Source organism: Propithecus coquereli, unplaced genomic scaffold, assembly GCF_000956105.1.
Source record: "Propithecus coquereli isolate 6110/MARCELLA unplaced genomic scaffold, Pcoq_1.0 Scaffold365, whole genome shotgun sequence".
NCBI lineage: Eukaryota > Metazoa > Chordata > Mammalia > Primates > Indriidae > Propithecus > Propithecus coquereli.
In genome coordinates, this window is record NW_012149341.1 from 608,820 (window position 1) to 614,332 (window position 5,513).

Here is a 5,513-nt window from a genome sequence, read left to right on the forward strand (position 1 = left end):
AATTATATCTCAATAAAAAAAAAAAAAATAGAAGCAAAGACAGTTTAGAAAATGGGAAAAGTGGAAAGCAAGAAGGCTTTTAGAGGTAGCCAGACCAAGAAGAGAATCCAGATCTTTACATGTCATGATCATATGACCTTGGGCAAGTCAGCACCCTCAAACAATAGCAAAATGCCTATAATTGTTTTTTTTTTTCTGCAAAGATTCTTTGGGATAAATATACACAAGTCTCTGAACTCCATGTTTTCTCCTCCTTATGTGATGTAGAATGGATCTTCAGAAAAGGAGAAATACAGGACAGATATTATGAGTTATAAACTTGTCAATTGGTACTGAATATACAGCTAATGTGAGCCATTAGCAATGATTTCAGCTAGGAAAAATGTAAATAAATCCCTGTCCCAGTTGACTAGTTCATCTGTTAAAGTTATCATATGTTAAAACAAAAAAACAGAAGAGAATAAACAAGCAAAAAGTTATTCATCACACAACAGATTTTTAAATACATTCTTTGCCATTTCATTTTTTTGTTCGTTTCAATGAAACATTTATTGCACTCTTGCTGTAGGCAGCTGCTAACACCCTCAAAATACAAAGCTGAGTAACACACAACTTCACCTTCAAGGACTGCCAACTATATAAAAACAATCTCGTGGAAACATGTAGGAGAGAACAGTAAGGTAAGTGAAAAAACACGACACTACGGGATTCGAGATGGATATTTTGCATGAGCAAAATTCAGAGGCTTGAAAATACTGTCAGCCTAAAAATCTCACATTTTCACCTAGTAATCCTAGATAGTTCTTAGTCACCGTGCCTTCAGCCATCTTCTGCCTTGTCTATTTTTGCCACTCTGAACTCCCTTGGCTCTAGTTTACTCCTCCTATCTCCTACTTTTCTAGGGGAACATTTTAGCAAAGCTATTTTAAAAGCATGGTAAGTCTAACTGATCCAATAATTTTACTCATAGAAATTTATACTAAGGAGACAGGGATACTTTCAAAATCATAAATTACTTGTTATTTATATTAGCATAAAAATTTTCACCATAAATGCTTAAGAGTAGTGTACTGTTGGATAATTTAAAATACATCCACATAAGAAATTATTAAACCATTAAAATTTGTTTTTCAAGGAATATTTAATAACAAGGTAGATAACATGTTTATCTAAGGTAATTTTGTCACTGCAGCTAAAGAAAACATCCTGTTCACTACGTAAAAAGGACCTCCTCTTATGTATGTGTATTTCAGTGCAATTTAAAAAATACTGTAAGTATAATTTCAGAACTTCAGAATTTAAATAGATGCCAGTGTTCTCTCCTTTTTTCATATGGACAAAGAAAATTCCTTTGAAAACCACTTGATGCTTGGACAAAAATTCCACAGCTATCTTCCTCAGGATCACTTTGGAGAGTCTTCAATATTCAAATACAAGGGAAGCTTCAATTCAGTCTTTCAGAGAAGACATTCCAGCTCGCATAATCTCACCAACCAAGAAAATGTTGGTAGCAATCACAGTGCAGGAGTGAAGAAGCTGTTTCTTTACACAATAGTTATCCCATACGCCTACTTCTGCTGCCACCATTGGGTCACCTGTGTTCAAGTCCACACCCACAAGTTGACCTGATTCTAAATGTTCAGCCTGAATTTTAACTAATGTTTCCTGAAGGTCAAAACCAGATTTCTGAGCAAGAACCTTGGGGATAATGAGCAATACATCAGCAAATGTTTGGACTCCAAGTTGGGCCCTACCCTTTACACTGGGCTTATATATCAGGGCTTCTGCCATTGCCGCTTCTACTGCACCAGCACCTGGAACCACAAAGCCATCATCAATAGCATTTTTGACAGCTCTCAAGCCATCTCTTACTGCATCTTTGATTTGAGTGTGTGTGTGCTTATTTGGTCCTTTGACCAATAATGTGACAGGATGAGGATTGTTACATTTCTCAATAAGGGTGAACTTCTCTTTTCCCAATGTATACTCATAGACAAGTCCCACATGTCCCAAACAGTCAGGATTTAGGTCATCAAAAGAATTTAGAGCTACTCCACCACAAGCAAGAGTCAGCCTCTCCATATTTCCCCTTTTAGCTCTGCGCAGAGCTACTATGCCTTCTTTTGCAAGAGCATCTAAGGAAAACGGGTCAATTCCCTTTTGATTAATAACAACAAATCCTTTATCTGAATCACCACAAACTTTCTTTTTCAGTTCTATTATTTTTTTAACTCTATCTTCAATGAATGTTCTTTCAGCTTTTACTAGTTTTTCTCTCTCTTCTGCACTCTTGTAAAAATATCCAGAATTCACTTCTGTTTTTTCATATTTTAATGACACATTGCACATGAGGATGTAGGCATCTTCTACTCTTTTCTTCGTATCAGAATGCCGGGCTCCAGGATCCAAAACAAGCCCTCTGATTAAGCTTGTGTCAGTTTCAGATTTATGTTTCATCTCCATGATCTCAACCATGAAGAGGTCAATAGGTTCATCTTGTTTTTTAATGGCCAAAATGGAGTCAACTACAGCCTCCGTTAAGACATCTGCAAGTTCAGCATGAACTTTAGTACGAAGAGATGTTCTGGCCACATCTATAGGTGTTCCCCTATCCATCTCTCTGCTTACTTTGACTTGTTCCAAAAAGTGAAGGGTCTTTTCCTTTGCAGCTTCAAATCCTTCAGTGATTATTCTGGGATGGAGACCTTCAGAAATGTAGAGATCTGCCTGTTTCAGCAGCTCTCCAATGATTAGGACGTTGGAAGTAGTACCATCACCAGTTATATCATCCTGGGCTGTTGCCACTTTTGCTATTAGGGAGGCTGTTGGGTGTTGAATTTGCATTTCTTGAAGCAGCACATTGCCATGTTTGGTAAGCTGGATGTCTCCGGCGCCAGAAACAAGCATCTTCGTGGTGCCCTTAGGCCCCAAGTTGGTCCTCAGCACGTCCTGTGGCCCCGAAGCCACGCTGATGTTGACCACCAATGCCGCCTGGGCTCGGGCCACCTTGACCTTGGGGTTCAGAGTCTTCATGGCCAACATAGCAGATCTAACAGAGGAAGAGGCGGAAAGCCGGCATGTGGAGTGCCCAGAGCTGGCTCGGCGTCTGCCATTTCATTTTAAACTGATGTTTAATCTGCATTTATCTCACTATTGTGCCATTTGGAAAGTAGGTCAACATTTCAATAAATTTTGAGTAGCCACAAAGCAGTATTTCTTACACAGACTTTGAGGAGTCCATTAATCGCTGCTCTGTGCCCTTGGGTAAAGACTTCCCTGCCTTTTTCACCCCAAAATTTATCAGCATTCCAAAATGAATGATGTATGTAGATCTTGAGTGGGCAATAGATTATTGCTAAATCCAAGCTTCATGCCCCAAATCCAGTTTGATAGCTTCGTTTACGCTAGTAGGTAGGAAAAATAAACAGTCAAGGAGGAGTTGCTAAGAACCACATAGGAAATCTGTTGAGTCCAATAATCTATTTTCAAATTTATTATTTCACAAAAAAATCTGAGAATATAATTCTACTCAGTTTTCCACATTTCTATCTTTCCCAACACAGTGATAGCATGAAGCATGGAAAGGATGAGTACTTATTTTCAAAGATGAATAATTTCAAATGAGATAGGATGCAGGCTTCTAAGAATTCACATAAATGCAAAATGCTCATAACTTGAAGTTGAATGAATTTTTAGCTCTAGTCTCTTTTTGGTTACTGTGATATATATTTTATCTTCTTGTGTAAAACAGATTTTAAACAAGATTTATTGGTTTATTATGAAGAACATTCATCTTCTGGAAAGAGTCTTGTCCTTTTGAAGGCAGCATGTACAAATATGAAGTCAAGGTATGTATCAGGTCAGAAAAAAATCTTAAAACATCACACTTGTCATTTAAAAGTAAAATCTTTGAGAAACTGGTCAAATCAAGAATTAACTAGCTTGTGTCTAAAATGTAAGAGCTAATCTAAATGAAAGATAGACATCAGTATGTGCAGAAATATTTCTTTATTCAGAGTTTCATTTCTGACTTAACAATAAAGCAATATCCCCATCTATCCTTTATGTTACAAGGAAAATTTTAAGCATCCTATGGCTGAGGTAGTGGCAAAGGAAAGAAGACAGGGAAATTTAAGCTAAATCTTGGTCATTATAAATTGTTAAACATATAAAATAAAATAATTTCTAGTCTATTAATACTTTATAATGATAACGAAAAAAATCAATTGTCAAAAATGCTCACGGGCAGTAAGTCACCTTTTCTTAAAAAGATGTGAATTCTGTTTAATTAGAGAGAAAAGTGACAGTGTTTGAAATGTGCTAATTGCCACTTAGGCAGAGGGTAAGCAGTTAATAATTCTAACCCTTGAAGCAGACTGGAAAATAGGTTGGATTCTTTATAAACTACTATTTTGAGGAATTAGACTTATTTCCAACTCTGAATTTCCTTCCAAGTCTGGATTTGTTGAACATCTTACCAAGGCAGATCTGGCTGTTGTTGATGGGGGTGAGGGCTGATTTCCCAGCAGTTCACGGAAGGCTCTGTGCTCAATATGCTGCTGCCTCCGTCTCCTTGCACAGATAATGAACCAGGAAAATGCTAACTGGGTAAACCGAAACTTCAAACCAGTGACAGTGGCTGATATGATGGATATTTGACATTGTGGTCTCAGACCCTGTGGCCCCAGACACCTCATGCAGAGAATTGTGTTTACTTTTCTCCCTCCTCCAGAGAGTTGTTTGATGCATGAGCCCATGTGACACACCTCAGCTTCATCTTTGAAGCCAGAAAAAGTCCTGGAAGGAAGTCTATAAAAGCACCATACCGTAAAATGATTATATCACAAAAGTTGCTTCTTTTCTTTCCTTTCTCCTTCTTATCAGTGTAGGATGAGGAATTTGTAGAAGTGAGGGGCACAGACACTTGATGTTCTGTGAGGGATATTGTGAGAGCTTATGAGGTAACATGTAGAATTTAAGGTTTCTCATTTTTACATGCCTGCGCCTAAGAGCAAGTGCCAGCTGTCATGTCCCATCCTGTGGCTCAGCAAAGTTTATTACTTGTCCAATTAGGGGAAAGTTCATTTGGAGCAATGTGTGCACATTCATGAATGGTGGATGGCACAGCCATCTATTAGGAAACAATTTCTCATGGATCTCTCACATTTCTGCATGGTTTTTGAGTAGAGACACTGAGAGCTTTAGTTTTAGACTCTTTTGTCAAGGATGCTTATATGAGCAAACAGCCTTGGATGATAAGATAGTGTTTTAGTCCTTAGTCAGAAAATAGATTTATTAGTTCCCCAAGATTATAATGTCTCCCTTGAGATAAAGATTGGGCAGGTTTGTCAGCAGTTCCCTCTTTGGATTGGGGTTCCTCAGCTGTGACACAGACCCACTGTGTATGCAGCAGCATCTGTGGGGACTGCTCCATATCAATCCAGTAAGATTTGGGGAGCAAAAGGAACCAATGCAACTATGAAGCTTCATGCTGCCTGCTGTGATAAAGGCCT

General features: G+C 38.1%; 1 pseudogene; it reads right to left on the minus strand.

Annotated features, from left to right (window-relative positions):
• Positions 1-1,449: 1,449 nt before the first annotated feature.
• LOC105816324 lies at positions 1,450-3,042 on the minus strand (annotated as a pseudogene).
• Between the last annotated feature and the right edge of the window lie 2,471 nt (positions 3,043-5,513).